The following is a 17,847-nucleotide window of genomic DNA, read 5'->3' on the forward strand; positions in this document are numbered from 1 at the left end:
ATCATGTATCATGTATCATGTATCATGTATCATGTATCATGTATCATGTATCATGTATCATGTATCATGTATCATGTATCATGTATCATGTATCATGTATCATGTATCATGTATCATGTATCATGTATCATGTATCATGTATCATGTATCATGTATCATGTATCATGTATCATGTATCATGTATCATGTATCATGTATCATGTATCATGTATCATGTATCATGTATCATGTATCATGTATCATGTATCATGTATCATGTATCATGTATCATGTATCATGTATCATGTATCATGTATCATGTATCATGTATCATGTATCATGTATCATGTATCATGTATCATGTATCATGTATCATGTATCATGTATCATGTATCATGTATCATGTATCATGTATCATGTATCATGTATCATGTATCATGTATCATGTATCATGTATCATGTATCATGTATCATGTATCATGTATCATGTATCATGTATCATGTATCATGTATCATGTATCATGTATCATGTATCATGTATCATGTATCATGTATCATGTATCATGTATCATGTATCATGTATCATGTATCATGTATCATGTATCATGTATCATGTATCATGTATCATGTATCATGTATCATGTATCATGTATCATGTATCATGTATCATGTATCATGTATCATGTATCATGTATCATGTATCATGTATCATGTATCATGTATCATGTATCATGTATCATGTATCATGTATCATGTATCATGTATCATGTATCATGTATCATGTATCATGTATCATGTATCATGTATCATGTATCATGTATCATGTATCATGTATCATGTATCATGTATCATGTATCATGTATCATGTATCATGTATCATGTATCATGTATCATGTATCATGTATCATGTATCATGTATCATGTATCAAGTATCATGTATCATATATCATGTATCATTTATCGTTTAACATTCAATTGTTGACCGCTTGCTCTGTCAGCGGCATTATTTACGATTTGTCACACCTGTCCTATAATAAAAGACCGGTCACCATGCCTCAAAACCATTCCCATCCCATACAGCTATTCGGTCTCGAATTTTCTTCTTTGGACTTCATCATTTTCACTATGTACATGTGTGCCTTTACCCGCAAGTGCCTCTCCGAATCTACTGTCCTTTTGCTTAAAAGGTGACGACGAAAAGAAAAAGTTTCCCCAATTCCGACATGTCGCTTCGTTGCTCAACGCGTTGACAATCAATCAAACCGATATTGGGCTGGAGAAGTAGCTCCTTTCTGTCGCTTATTGACGTAAGCTTTGTGCTTGGAACCAACCAGACCGGCTACAGGTACCGAACTATCCACCTGCTTTGGTTCAGACGTTTCGGTTGAAAAAATAAGACAGTCCTTCATCCGAACAGATTGACACATACTGTCAAGTTGGATGGAATGGGTTCCAGCCAAAAGCCAGAAAAAAATGCTAGCGAAGATGTAGCTCCAGTATTCACTTCTATTTTTTTGCTCTCAATAGCAAGCATGAGCAAACATGAGGGAATTTTTTCCCCCGAAGAATCCGGCAGCCAGGAGGTAAGTGCTGCAGCAAACCTAATGTTTCCTGGAAAGGTCTCAATCCCGTAGAGCCTCAGAAGGGGAAGTTGATTCATGCAATATCAACTGGAAACAGTAGTTTGTCGTTTCGTACCGACAAAGGTAGCATACGTCCACGGTGGGGCGGGGAGTAGAGGGACACAAATCTTTACCTTTGATAGATAGCTTCATAAATGGATCTGTTTTCCAGGTAACGTGTTCGGGTCATTTGAGACGAAGAATCAAGCATGTCGGATGAATAAATATGCAATATAAAATGAAACTATAAGTATTGCGGGAAGTACGTCGAAGACGGACACACCGAGAAAGATTGGCATTCTCGGAGTTTTAGAACAAAGCGCATTTGAGTAATTTAAGTATATTATTTATACATATGTCAAACTGAGTTTTCTTTTAGCAAACAATGCCGAGTTTTCGAACAAATTACTATAAATCGATAAACAATCCGACTTATCCGTCGTACCCACCTTAGTCCGTCCTTCCCGCATCTCTAGTTTTCAAGGACTAATTTCCGCTTTTGGTCAAGGTACATCGATAGAACTATGATTCCATTGTATTAAGGTGGAACAGAGAATGGGCAAAAATCGAAAACGAAAAAGGCAATTTTTTCCACATTGTGTGTTAGATCTTCAAAAAAATCAATCAGCAGTACTGTAACAACATTCTACATAAGCTGATTGATTTTTATGAAGATCTAAAACACGGTGTGGAAAAAAACTGCCTTTTTCGTTTTCGATTTTTGCGCATTCACTGTCCAACCTTAAGGGGTTCCAAACCATAGGGTGTCCGTCTTAGACACAATTCCCCTACGACATTCTTCTGGGCTTCTGACCAAAGGGTAATGTACATATCATTGCCAACATTATTGGATGCAAAACATTGCTCCGATCCTGTGCAAAACATTTCCCCCGGTTGAATACAATGTCCCAAAGAAAACACATAACGGATGGTACCCCCGATGTGGATTGAGACGCCCCGGACAACGTGACGGAAACATATCCGTCATTACACGGACGTCGGTCCCGATCGAATCGGAAGAACCGTGTTTGTTTTTTTTATCGCCGGAACACACACACAAAAGGATTTATCCACTGGCAAGCGATATCGGCACTGTCAACAATGAATGCTGCTGCGAATAGGGGGCGGTTTCGACTTGGGCGAGTGTTTGTGCAAAATCAGGATTCAACTATTTGATTTGCTCCACTATTTTGAATAGTCGAACGTGCTTCGGAGTGATCCATCGCACTGGAACTGCTACCCCGAGTTCGAACTAACGGTGAAGTGGGAAAAATTGCGCAGGAAGACAGAAAAAAAGAGCGGAAAACTATCACGGAAAGAAAAGTTTTCCGAACACTGAATAATGTTAGCGTACCCTCTTGAGTCGCCGTCCACCCATTCGAAGGCAGCCAACCGGAGCAGAATGTGGGTAGATGGCAATTCAGTGTAAACAATCAACACGTCCCATCGGCGAGGAAGCGAAACGCTAAAGCTGCCATTGCTGTAGAATTGTTGAGCTTGAGAAGGTGGGGCGGGAAAAGAGAAGGAGCGCCGTTCTTCGACATTCCACCCGAACAGCCCCGGCACCTGCTGGTGTGACTACACATTGTCTTTGATGTCACTTTAAATGGCTTTATTAGACTTCGACAGCTGCAGGGAGGCAGAAGAGCAAACAACCATCCCGTATACCTGTCAGCTGGCATCCACGCCATTTGAAAGATGTTCTCTTATTCCGGGTTTATACTCTCGATCGTTTCCTGGTTGATTATTGGCGTGGAAAGTTAAACATGTTTTTGATAGTGATCTTTTTTGCATGAATTTATGCTACTAGTACCGCATAAGATAATAGCGAACAGTCATGATTGTTCAAAGGATTATATCACGCGTGTAAACGGCCAATAAGCATGCTGTCAAAATTCGCTTTGAGAGAAAATTCCGGCCAAACCGTAACTCGCCGAGAACGGATGTTAACATTTTGTGGAAGAAAAAAGTTTTCTCTTTCGTCTACTGCTAAGATTTATAGTCGGCGACTAATGGTTTGTCCCCTCAAAGTGAATTTTGACAGCATGCTTATTAGGCAATCCATTAGACGTTTTTGATCAGCTGATTATTTCTTGTTTACCCTTTTCTGACGTTACTCCGAGGGGTGCGACGTCCGACAATATCGTTGATTCGATCCAACATCAAACGAATCGGACTAACAAAGTTGTTTGTCGGACGAGTTTTTCTGTTCGCAGGAGTAGACTTGTTGACAGAACCCACCGCTGAATTGTCAAACAAACGTCTAATGGATTGCCTAATTGGCCCTTTCAAAAAACACGCGGGATATGTCATCAATAGACGTGCACGCTTATTCACAGTGTAACTTTTACTCATTTTTTGAGTAGGTCGGTTCTGTCAGAACCCTGTCAAAAAAAAATGCGTACGAACATGGTCTGGCGATTTAAGAAGTTTGACTCAACTCGCCTGTACTAATTGCCCCTCGGAACAAATGCAATTCGCGAATGCGATTTAAAGGCAATTTCAATACTTTGACAAATTTTCTGCCGGCTGAAATGGACTTGGTTGTTTTTCGCGTTTTTCAAACATGGCGATTCATGTTTGGCTTAAGCTTAAAATTGTTTTTGAACAATTGGTGTGTTCTCCCTTGTACTTTGTTTGTCTAGTGCTCTTAATTTAGCCAAAGAATATGGGAAATTGTGGAATCGTGTGTAATTATAGTGGAACAAGATCTCTGATCTGGAGTGTTAATGAACGTCAGATTGTGGGTTTTGGAGTGCAATACCAATTTCACCATTGATTCTTCCTATAGTTTGGTGGTGATTACCTAGTATACTGGTAAATATATGTGAGTAGAAAATTAATCCGAAAATAAGTATTATTTTTAATTTTCATATTAGGCAATTAAGAGTGATTAAATGGCGCATTCCGTGGGCGATTTGGGAGCGATTTAAGGGCGGGTTAAGCGGCAAAAAATTACGGCAGCAAATTGCCCAAATGTTGCATTTGAAATAACGCATCCGAGTTGGCAAATAGCCCCCCGTTAGCCAGCAACTTGCCCTTTTTGACTGGGAAATTTCGACAAAAGCCGTACACACCAAATTTTTTTCGCGAAAGCTAGCAACAGTTTACTGAATTTTCTACAGCTGAAAGATGCCGAAAAATCGGCAATTTAAATTGAACCTGATTGACAGATTCGCTTTGCTGAAAATTCACTAATTCAAATTGTCAAATTGACAGCGCAATTGCTGGATTCTCAGTATTCCGGGCTGTAAATCTGGTAATTGCGCTGTCAGTTTGACAATTGAATTACTGAATTTTCAGCAAAGCGAATCTGTCAATCAGGTTCAATTCAAATTGCCGATTTTTCAGTATTTTGTGTCGCTGAAACGTTTAGCTGATGAATATTCAGCAAAATTTTGCTGAAATCGACAACCAAATTTTGTGTGTAACTTTGTCTAAAATGAATAAAAGCATTGCGCATGATACCAATTTCTAGACAAACACCCGGTCCATGCTGAATTGTATCAAGAAAATTTCTTTATTTACCACCTAATTTGGAATAGTGTGCGTTTCTATGGCGTAATCGCTGCGTAGTGCATTTTTGGCCCGAATCGATAGCGTTTAGCGCGATAATAGTACACGCAGTACACGCTGCGTCACATAGCGGTACTTTCATAGTTTCCGAGCTACTGCTCGGCTGGAATTACATTTGGTGCACTCTTTGTTTACTTGGCTGATCAACTCCATATTAAATTTGCAAAAGGTCGAATAAGATTTATAAACAAACTTTTATTTTGATGGTTTCTCTTAATTTACTATAATTCCAAAGCAGAAAACAATTGAAATTACTTCTACGAAGGGTAAAAATTTACATTAACGCATATTTTTCATGAAATTCCACTCTGCAGCAGACTAATAAGCGTTTACAAAAAACACTTTCGCCCTTTTGACGAATTAATATTGAACTGTTCGCGGGTTTTCTAATGAACAGCCAAGTAAACAAAGAGACAAAATGTCATTCCGTTCGAACTGGGACTCGGAAAGTACCGCTATGTAGCATCGTATTTTGCTTGATATGCATTATACCTGAGTGCATATAAGGAGAGTGACGACACTGTCAAAATTGGAACAATGATTACTTGTCAGTGTCATTCCAAACGAATCAAATCCATGTATTTTGAGAGGTCGCTTGTTCGTTTGGAATATTACTGACAGATAATCATGACAGGTGTCTTCACTCTCCTTACATACACTCTGCATTATACCTGTTCTCATGATGTTTTTTTTTCTTTGCTGAGACCCAAGACCGATACAGGTGTGCACATTTTTTTCTGTGTGTGAGTGCGGTTGTCATTTTTATTTGATAAATCCAAAAAAACAAGAGGATATGAAGAAGAAAAGCACAAACAATGGGGGAGTGGGCGTAGCGTATTGGTAAATCGATTGCCTTGTACGCAGCGCACCGGGGTTCGAGTCCCGACCCCGCACATAGGGTTAGAAATTTTTCCAAAGAGATTTTTCTAACCCGAAGAGGCGAATGACCTTAAGGTTAAAACCTCTATAATTGAAATAAAAAAAAAAGTACAAACAAATGACCTAGTGGGCCTTTCTGTTGCCATACTTTTTGTTTTGGTTCGGTCATAGTTAATTTAATCGTTTTTTTTCGAGGTAATAAGCGTCTATAAGTGTTCTAATCGGTAGATCTGAGGTGAAGCTCGGCCTTTTCTCATTTTTCATCGTGCGCCAAAGAATCAGGATGCTCGTTCGAATGTTTATGTTTACTTCAAAGGCCCCAGCTGCCATGTCTAAGTTTGCAAGTGTAATACTAATACACTCAAAAGTGTCAAATGTTCCCATCTTTCTCTCCATTTTGACTGAGACCGTTCACGGTCCATCTCGCCTGTTCTCATTAGCCGCGTCCTTAAATCCACCAGCAACTCATCGGTATTTTGATGACTTTTTGTTGCGGGAGAGTAAAGCGACGCGCTGTGACACCAGTGCGCAACATAAACAAAAGTTGCTTATGTTGCGCGAGAGTGATGAGAGAGCTCAACAATCCATCGTACGGTGCGGGCCGATGCTTTGCTCAACAAATGAGTTTTTAGCGGAGGGAGATTTTTAACACGCACACAAACATGAAAGTTGATTGTATATGTGCAAGTTGTTGGCATGCTGATAAATAAAATTTTCGCTCCCGCGTAGTAAAATTCAACTGCGGACAAACACGTATTAGTAAAATTCAACTAATCGGGTTATCAAGTGTACTTTTTACACTGGCCAGTGCCGCTACTACCGAGTTCAAGCCTTTCACTGGGTGTGTATGGTGTAAAGAATCATTCCACACTAGAACGAGGAATATGGATTCAAAACGGTGAGTTTGACTATAAATTGCGAAATATATCTAATGACGATACTTGTATTTTTATGAAAATAACGGCCACTCAAAATAGATGAATGACTTTTATAAGTCCAAACGGGCATAATGAATATGTAGCGAAATAAAAGGATTCATAAACAAAATGGAAGATTTGTACTACGACCCTTTCTAGAGCTCCACCCAAGGACTGGCAGAGTTTTACTGAAGGATCACTCCTCGATCACAGTTTCCAAGTAAGTTGAATACAATACAGTCGTGATTCGTTGGTTGGGCTACATCCTCAGTCCAACTTACGAATTTGATTCACTAGTTTGACCGACTAGTAGAGTAAACATATTTTTAACCCTCCGGCACTTGCGCGAATGGTTCCCCGAATGAGCAGCCGCTGGTGCTGGAAGAAGATTTCGCTAGGATTTCGGAAGGTGTTGCACAAAATACAACAGCGCGAGTGCCGGAGGGTTAAAGGAGACAACTAGTGTAAATGCATCTGTCCACATCCCTAATTGTTGTCAGATTGATGATCTATGTCAATTTAACATTCGATTTTGGCATGCTTTATAAACAACGGTCCAAATAAACAGCATCTCACTTAAAAAGCGATCAACCAGCAAATTAAGATTGTATGAGAAATAGTTGATTTTATTGGCGTTTTCACCTTTGTCTATCCCCAGAGTTACCGGACTGACCGCCCTCGCCATCGACGACGGCTCCCAGTAGAAGCGTAGCGTACCATTAAATAAGAAAACTGCGCTGTAACAAGGAATCGCACACAGTGGAACAGGCCTGATGCTAGGTCCGGGCGTATTCGACGAAGTTAGAAATTTTCACTAAACTGATTAATGGTACCAAAGAAGAATACCCATGGTGACAGATTTCGCGATTAAACGAGCCATTCAACTGTCGACTGAGGCGATTAGGCTCATAATATCTCGGATTTTGAACATGGATGGGAAGAAAAAAAGGAGATTATATAGAAGATTATTGTTAATAATTAATTGTTGAAATTTATTCATTGTTAAAATCTATTCATAACATTCTCCTAAATTTATATTGCAAGTATTGATTGAATATGTGTCATAAACTGAACAAACTTGAATTCGATTTTTATTTTATCGTACTACTTAGTTCCATATAGGTAGCACATTAATGAATCTCGTACAGTCGGGTCTCCTACTACGCGATAAACTGAGTACGCGAAATTGGGATTTTGACTAATTGAGGCTTCGTCCGTGTCAACATTTAGCACCACACTTTCTTTGGCTTACTTAATTCAGAACTGTCCCGCTAGGTGTGCTATGAAGAAAGAGTAAATAAATCTAACCTCTCGTCGTAAATGCAATCATCCTTGAATAGGGTTAACATGTATAGGGCCCTATTCTCACAGTCACGTCACTTAGTGACTAGAGCAAAATTTCCTTCTAGTCACTAAGTGACGTGACTGTGAGAATAGGGCCCATATTGTGACTTCGATTAGTATGAAAGGTTGTGTCGCACGTAAATTAGTCCATGATGTCAAGAGTTTCTGGATGGTGTAAATAATAGCTCGGAAATGTCCCTCCCACCAGGCGGCGCTAGTGTGCATGCAAATTTACAACAAAATTTTAAATCATTTTATTAATATCGAGATTATTTAGAGAGGTACCGTCTTCAATAAAGTTAGTAAAGAAGAAGTCAAAGACTTCCAAATGGTGACAAATTAGTTTGGGATACTCCTTCTGTACGGCGCTAGCTTTCAACACATTCTAGAATATATCTCAAAAGTCTAATAACTTGGAAAAATGGTGTTCTCGGCAATGTTCTTGAGGTTACGTGATTATGAACAGATCAAAATGGAATAGAACAACCAGGCGGCGCTAGTGAGCATGTATTATTGTTTAAATATTGTATCTCGAGATTATGATAATACAATATTCATCTGCGGGTCAAGTGCTGCTCAACAGCAAACAGCCAATTTCAGAATTCGTCCACTAGATGGCGCTAGGGGTAAGACAAGTTCCAGTACATGTTATTGAAAATTGATGTTTTCTTATGTTTCTGAGGACGACAAGGGCTGTTTAATGGTGTAAAGATCCAATTGGATTTCACCCGCTAGAGAACATCAATTTTATTTAAATTTCTGTATCTCAAAATCACGGCAAATTAGAAGTCTTGAGCGAAGGGAGTTCGAGGGATAAAAAGCTACCCGATGGTTACAGATTAGTCTGGAATACTCGTATTATATTGCGCTAGTGAGTGTACCAGTTTTCGGCTCTAATAACTTAGGACTATGATGTTTTCAGCAATTTTCCTGAAAAGATGAAGGGCCACTGGTATTTAAAACAAATTGAATTGGAATGTAAGGATTTTCAAAATGTGTATCTCGAGAGCTTGATAATTTAGAAGGATGGTATCTTCGGCCTAAATTCATCAGCAGTTTAATGTTGGCCAACGATGAATAGATCATGTCAGAATTCACCTACTAGGTATCGCTAGGGAGAATAGCAGAAAATGTTTTCGGTAATGTTCTCGAACAGGATGAGGGCTATTTGACGGTGCAAAGATTGATTTAGATTTCTTCCACTTGGCGGCGCTAGTGAACATTTTTTGTTTTAAATTTCTGTATCGATGATGGTTATTTAGAAGGATGGTGCCTTCGACAAAGTTCATCGGTAGATCCTGGGGCGAACAACTCATTTTACAATTCACCCACTATACGGCTCTAGTGGGTATGTGTATTTCCAGTACTTGGAATAATATGCTCAATTTTAAAAGTCTGTAATATAAGATGAAGGTGTTTTCGGAAAACTTCAAGTCTATCGTTCAAGTGCTGTCCAATTATGGGCAAACTGGTAATAAAATCGGTTCGTAAGCGGCTCCAGTGAAAATACATATTTTTGAACTCCTGTATTTCAAGACCATATTTATTTACGAGGTAGATGCTTTCAATAAAATATTTAACGTAAAAATTAAATTCAAGTATATCATGATTATTTGGAAGTGTGGTGTCTTTGGCAAAGTATCTTAACCCATTCATGCCCATGTTGTTTGTGGACAACAACGTTTTAAAACAGCTATAACTTTTGATTGTGGCAAGATTTACCCACAAAACAAGTAAGGCTAGTAAATGTGACTATTGCCTTTCATTTGAGTGTTAACAGCTACAATGATCAGCTCTACAACTGAAGCTATTGCAATTAGTCTGATTGTATTTCGATGGAGCAGTGCTGCCAGGGACAGTTTACGTAGACGACGGAAAATGATTTTTTCATATAACTTTTTTATGTCGCAATATTATTGAAAACTGGTAAAACTTATCAATTTAGACTGTCTTTGGCCACGTTTTCGACGCAGTTAGACTATTGTAAATATTCTACGAGAATTGTATTGAGCATTTCAAGGTAAAAATTTAACAGCTTCTAGCACTGCGACGGAAGCAACCATCTTTATGAAAAAAGGTTTTTCGTGTTTCTTGATCCCACCTTTTTCAAGGAAAAATAATTTTGAGACCCTACATGTACTAGAAAAAAGTTGGGCATGAAAGGGTTAAAGTTGATGAGGAGAATTAGGGTTGCAGATTTACAAGTAAATTTATTTCCAGTTGGCGCTAGTTAGTAAGCAAGCTTTCAAACAAATTTGTAAACATTTAGACGGGTACTGTCTAGGGCAAAGACCTTTAGGAGTATATATATATATATATATATATATATATATATATATATATATATATATATATATATATATATATATATATATATATATATATATATATATATATATATATATATATATATATATATATATATATATATATATATATATATATATATATATATATATATATATATATATATATATATATATATATATATATATATATATATATATATATATATATATATATATATATATATATATATATATATATATATATATATATATATATATATATATATATATATATATATATATATATATATATATATATATATATATATATATATATATATATATATATATATATATATATATATATATATATATTGATACTTTATGAACTCTGCACATTTTTGCTGATGTAACTTTGTTGTATTTGAAAAGTTGCATGATTGTAGATGAAGGACACATTATCACATGGTTTAAGGTTGGACAGAGAAAGGGTAAAATTCGCAAACGAAAAAAGCAGTTTTTTTCCACACCGTATGTCAGATCTTCATAAAAATCAATCAGCTGTACTGTAACAACATTCTACATACGCTGATTGATTTTAATGAAGATCTGACATACGGTGTGGAAAAAAACTGCTTTTTTCGTTTGCGAATTTTGCGCATTCTTTGTCCAACCTTAATGCCGAAGCGCAGCAGCTCGCATTTTTTCAGTTTAAGTAGATAGGAGGGTATCCGAAAATAATCTGTCACTACCCGGTAGTCCTTGACATTTCGAGCAACTATACTGAATATATCACCCTTTTAAATTGCCATATTATTGAGACACAGATAATGCATAATTTACCATTCAATTGACTAACACCCAAATGATTTTGTAATACGAAAATATGCTCACAACGCATTTACCTTAGATCGGTTGTTGTCAAAGCTAGAAAAATCTAAATTGAACGCCCTCTCACGGATTTTTCGGTTTGTTTGCTGGTCATCGTGTAGTTTGACGTGAGGTCATATATTTTCCTACATTAAACATTTGCCCGAATGTCTAGGGGAACCCAAGGTTATTCGGACCTTCCAAATTAAATTGCCGTTTAAGGTAGATAGATGTGAAAGAATTTAGCGGTCAAAGGTCCTCATTCTTAGTTTGAAACCTCAGTTATTTTTTGGTGCCTTAAAAGTTCATTTTCACCACTCCGTGGCAGCACCAGGCGACGATTTGCAAAACTAGGTTTTTCCATCCTTTTACAGTGTAGGGGACCTCCCTAGGGGGGAAATTCAGACCGTCACTTTTTTACAATGGAATTAAGTTTCCCTATGAAATATTTATTGGAGAGACTCCATAAGAAGCAAACAAAAAATGCATTACAAAAACGTAATTTGGTTAGTCACAGCTGTTGATTGGCGCATCGTGTATTTTCTATGCTGTGGCGCGTGCAATCGTGTGCGTAGCTGCAATCCGCTGAACGGTGGTTGATGGAATAGGGAGTCCGAATAGCCCCGTACGCTCATTTCGCCCAAAAATGGTGAGCGTCTTGAAAATATCTGTGTTTTCATCCAAACAAAAATCATTCCATAAACTAGGAGTCTCAAGGTTTCCAAAACACTTACCTTATTTTTTCACTTTTATTTGTTGCTTTAATCATGGTTTTACCATTATAATGATTTTTGTTTTGAGGAAGGCAAATTAATGAAACACCTAGTATCTCCTTTCTAAAAAAACCAAGGAATTGGAGTCAGCTGTCAAAATTATTGTTTAGAATAGCGATTCTGCGAATATGTACGACAGTCAGAGTCTTGCGATTTTCTGAAAAATCTAGGGGGTCCAAGTTACCCCCACGATCTTAATAGCCCCGGATCCCGCTATTTATAAACGAAATGCGGAAGATTTTAAAAAAAAAAACATGTTCGCTCACTAGCAGCCAGCCAGCGAGTGGAATAAAATTTAACACCAGTTCTCCTCAGAAACTTTACGGAAAACATATAGTTTTCCTAAATCATCAAACTTTTAAAATCGAACTTTATATACCATGTACTAGACATTGTAGTCTCCCCAGCATCCCTAATGAGTGAATTCTGAAATAGTCTATTCGCCATAGACCTGGTGATATTGCCAAAGACACCCCTTTACAAAATTATCTTAGGATCTCGAGGAACATTATTTGAAAAATTTAACATGTTTTCTACCGCCGCCTGGCGGGTCGATCCAATTCAATTCGTCCAAAATCTGGTGGGTTAAGAACATTGCTGAAAACATCGTCCTAAGCTATTAGACTTTTGAAATATGTTCTAATCTACCATGTGCTGAAAGCTGGTATGCTCACTATCGCCGTACGGAGGGGGTATTCCAAACTAATATGTCCTTGATCACTCGAACAACTTTGCTGATATTACTTTGCATAACCCTTCTAAATTGCCATAATTTTGAGATGCTGAAACTAGTGGGTAAAACCCAATTTACTCTGTACACCATCAAACAGCCCGTGTGGAGATAGAACTTAACCTAACATGTAATGGAAGTTGCATTTTCCTGAGCGCTGCCTAATCGGTGAATTTTAAAATTATCTATTTATCGTCGGGCCGCACTCGATACGTTGATGATTATTATCGAAGGCGCACACTTCTAAATTGAGTCATTAAATGAAGAATAAAATTCTTCTCTTATTTCATAAAGCGATAGAGCTCATCTTTCTAAATATGGCAATATATATGTTCAACCTTTAAAACTTTAGAATGATTTTTAAATGAATTTCAAAAAAATGTGAACACGTCCTCGTTTGACACTATCGGTCTTCCTTGACAGTAAATTTAGCCACATGGATTAGCATTTTTGACAGTTAACCTAGTAAAAGGATATGGATCAAGGTATTTCCACGGAAGATGTGGTCGTGAAAATTCAATTTCGTGAAATATTTTTTTGTTATTTTGCGTATAAAAAAGTGAAAAAAGGTCGATTTCGTATCTTTAACATCAGCTGCATCGGAAAAAACAAAAACAGTATATTGCTTAATGACCCAATTACCATAATCTCGAGATACAGAATTTGAAAAATAGTACATGCTACTCGTGTCGCCTTTTAGGTCTATTCCGGTTGGATCCGTCTATAATCAGCCCTTGATCTTCTCAAAAACTTTGCCGAAAACATCATCTTTCTAAGTTACTCGACTTTTGAGATATATATCATATTCTAAAATGTGTTGAAAGCTCACTAGTGCTCATCTCCCAAACTATCATATATTTCACGAACCACTTTATCCAGCAGACCCTTATTGTCAAACTGCCGGTTACCAGTTCTTTTAATTCGATGTTCTTATTTGACGTAGATTACTAACCAAAAAGTTTCTCCCTTTAACAAGATTTCTGAAAATTTAATATTGATTTTGATTTTTGTACCCTGGGGCCAAGTATATTAATTAACAACTCCCACAGTAATATTGAATATAACCAGCCAGGTTTACAAGGCACAATATTATTAATTTAGGGAGAAATTCTTCTTTTACTGCATAAATCGATTTTGCGCAAGTTTGTGAACGCAACAATATGTGTGTCCAACTCTTAAAACGATTTTTAATTGATTGTAAAAAATTGTAAACACGCCCTTGTTTGACACTATCGGTCTTACATGACATTGGTTAAGCCACGTGAGCAAGCATCTTTCACAGTTAACCCTGCAAAAAGGTTGAGGTCACTGTTGAATGGAAGGTCAGAAAGAATGTAAAAAAAACCTATGGCTCAATGATCCATGCACCACTAGGGGGATTAGAACAGATTTTCCGTTAATACTACAATTGCTATCCGGCATATTGAATTATATCAGTTTTTTAAAGAGTCAATATTGAGCCCATGAACATCACAATTGAAAAATGATGAATCTGAATTGGTATTTGAAAGTTTGATGTTAAAGGAGATTTAAAAGTCTGGTTCATGTTAAAGTCATGGGTGCAGGAAATTAATGAGTTTAGAAAAATAGGCACTGTAAGTGCGTAACAAGTACGAAAAGCTTTGATCTTAAATACGTAGTATGCTTTTTGCTTTACCGGATCAACTTCATGGACTGCAGTCCACATATTCACTTAAGACATTTTCTATCTACAATCGCTTATCAGTTCTATGTAAATACCTATACTACCGTGATCCGCATAACAGTCCCATTTGCTATGGGTTTCCTATGCAGGTGGGACTGTTATGCGTATCACGGTAGTATAGGTATTCACATTCCCTTTAGGGAACCCCAAACAACATGGAAGAGACATGCTGTTATAGGAATTTTTGGAATGATGTTTTTCTGCTAGTTTGTCACTTCGGTATACACGAACAGTTGAATTCCTTGTGAGATTTCTTCTCGTGTATTTTCTAACGCAATAGGAAACATAGCTATCTAATCAAAATAACGTAAATAGTAGTACAACATAAACGAGAATTATGAAGGTAACACATTTTCAAATACATTATAATTATTATAAATCACAGGTTGAATAAATGTGAAAAACATCATTGCAAGTTAAAACAGGTGTTGCTGTTTCAGCTGGCTTCAAGTGCCAACATATGACGCATGTAACATGGGGAACGCGCCAATCGAGCCAATATATTCTGAACATTTAGCTACTAACCAACCGAATCTAGTGTGTCTTCGAATACATGTCGTGGAGCTGGAGGTGCGCATTATCTTTATTGAATTCAACACATTTCTGCCAGAATATCTTACCCTAAGTTACTGATTATTACAAATTGCTTCTTAAAACACTCCAGAACGTAATTATAAAATTCTTCATTTTTCATCTATCGGATTGTAATCCCGACCGATACCGCGTATGCGATCCGGAGATTTAATATTAGACTGGTTATATTTTTCATATAAATATAAACGTCATAAACGGTATCATAACTTCCACCGGGCAGTTCTCTTTGCCATCCAACACGTACAGCCAAATTTCCAACAAACTTTCTAGTGCATCAATGTAGACCGTCTCGCTGGGAGTCATCTCAATCTTTAGTATGGTTAACCTATAGATGAACATTGCATCAGAACCCACACCTTCCCCCATTGCGGCCAGTTGAATAAACTTCAAAGTAATTGCGTAGTTAACTAAACAAACGCATCGCAGATATAAGTCTGGAACCAGAGAAATGCACTAAAAATACTACAATTTAGATATGGTATATAACTTACGAATTCAACGCCGAAAGAAAATGCTTTCGGCTATAGGTCTTCATTGTAATTAATCTTGAAGTAGATGTAGATAAATATCTCCGATGAATTCGGTTCAATCTGCTTCCACTGAGCACGGCGATTACCTGGGAATCGTTACCACCTGGAGCAGTGCTTATGCATACGGAAGTGTCCTGCAGGATGATGAAGTTAGGAAAATATTTCCGAAGTGTCCGAATTGTCATGGTAAGGAATAGACATCTATCACTGATTACAGCGCACTAGATTAACGACGAATTTCATGGGGATAATTTGGCACGGAGCGTCCGAAAACATTCAGCCACCAGCAACTAGTTCTACATGAACGAAAAAAACTGCTTTTGTTGAGAGTGACAGATGTATGCATGGGGCAGATGTATGTATGGGGTAGTGTTGCCACTTTGAAATCTGTATTATGACCGAAGTTTTTTTTCACCGTCTGTGGCTTTTGGAACAGAATAAAATCCGTGCATGGTTGCGTGAAGCTATTAAAAAGTATGCACAAATATGAAAATATTTATGAAACCTTAAATCTTTCAAAAAAAAAATACCATTATCTATCATCTGTGTAAAGAAATCTGTTTCCAAAGATGATTAAATAAACATGTGATATTGCAGAAACATCTGTACATGTGGCAACCCTGATAGAAAGAAATTTGAATGCTCTTTACCTCTCAAAAGGTGGGAGGATATAGGTGTCGCAGCTCTCTCACATGAAATGTCGCAGCCGGTGTTTTGTATCACAACAGAGCGAAAGTCTTCTCTTTCGCTCAAAGAAAATTTTACGGCGGCCATGTTTAGCTCAACAATTTGGTCATCGATGACCAATTCAATATCAATTCTTCAAAAGGGCTAATGAGATTTTTGTAAACAAACTTATTTCGCTCATTATCCCGCTGTCGAGTTGAATTTCATGAAACATACACATGAATCAACAACTTTACCCTTAGTAGAATCAATTTCAAATGTCTTCTGTGTTGAAATTATAACAAATTAAGAGAAATCAGCAAAACAAAAGTTTGTTTACAAATCTTATTAGCCCTATTCAAATGTTGATATGGAATTGTTGAGCAATGTTGAATTTCGAAACACGCCTATTATGTCTTGAGCGTTTTTTCATAAAGACATAGCTACGATGAGTGACTCTCATTATTTACTTTCTCTTCTGTTAATATTTCGGTCGCTTTAACATTTATCCCTCAACTCTTTGCATATTATGTTAGTCAAAACCATCGACTTTCGATCTGTAGTGTAAAATAAGTGAAAAGTGATATAGTACCGCTGTTATAATCGAAAGAGAAAGTAAACAAAGAGAGTCACTCATTGTAGATATGTCGTTTTGAATAAAAGCTCTAGATGTATTCTATATCAATGTAGTATATACAGGTATGGCGAAAATGGCACTTTAGTATTTGTAAAGCGGACCCTACACGAGCAGAAATATTGACAAAAAATCATATATTGACAAATATCTTGATGGTGTAAGGTCATCTTGAATATATTGATTCTGTAGAATTTAAATGGGATTGATGGATTGAAACAGTCTCGTCAATATATTTATTGACAATGTTTCTGTCTCGTGTAGGGTCCGCTTAAGATGAATCTTAAGCGGACCCTACACGAGCAGAAATATTGACAATAAATCATATTTTGATCAATATATTGATGGTGTAAGGTCATCTTGAAAATATTGATTCTGTAGAATTTAAATGGGATTGATGGATTGAAGTAGTCTTGTCAATATATTTATTGACAATATTGCTGTCTCGTGTAGGGTCCGCTTTACATGAGTGGTGTGAGTGACCACAGAATAAATCGATATGCTTTCGTCATACCCTAGGATAGGATCCGCCAGCTCTGTCCCCTGTTTTTGAACCAATTCTGAACCAGCTCGTGATTGGATGAAAGTGACATAGGCAAACCTTCGGCTTGGAAACTAAAAGTACTAAAGGGCTGCTTGGAAGTGTTGTCATATTGTGATATCAAACATAAAACGACGATTGTTAACTGTGTTGATTTTTTTGTTTTCTCGAGATACCGCTTTATGAAGTGCAGGCATTA

General features: G+C 37.1%; 1 protein-coding gene and 2 long non-coding RNA genes across 3 annotated transcripts in view; 2 read left to right on the top strand and 1 right to left on the bottom strand.

Moving 5' to 3' along the window:
• LOC131677095 (limbic system-associated membrane protein-like) overlaps nucleotides 1-17,847 on the top strand; it is an 825,653-nt gene that overhangs the window by 335,714 nt on the left and 472,092 nt on the right. The gene's annotated exons all lie outside the window — the stretch shown is intronic.
• On the top strand, nucleotides 5,931-8,051 carry LOC131677097 (uncharacterized). Its single transcript, XR_009303280.1, has 3 exons — nucleotides 5,931-6,954; nucleotides 7,034-7,193; nucleotides 7,632-8,051. It is a non-coding gene; the product is annotated as an uncharacterized LOC131677097 (long non-coding RNA).
• LOC131677096 (uncharacterized) lies at nucleotides 15,249-16,161 on the bottom strand. The gene is made up of 2 exons (XR_009303279.1): nucleotides 15,769-16,161; nucleotides 15,249-15,711 (listed from the first exon to the last, which is right to left on the bottom strand). It is a non-coding gene; the product is annotated as an uncharacterized LOC131677096 (long non-coding RNA).

Source organism: Topomyia yanbarensis, chromosome 1 (genome assembly GCF_030247195.1).
Source record: "Topomyia yanbarensis strain Yona2022 chromosome 1, ASM3024719v1, whole genome shotgun sequence".
NCBI lineage: Eukaryota > Metazoa > Arthropoda > Insecta > Diptera > Culicidae > Topomyia > Topomyia yanbarensis.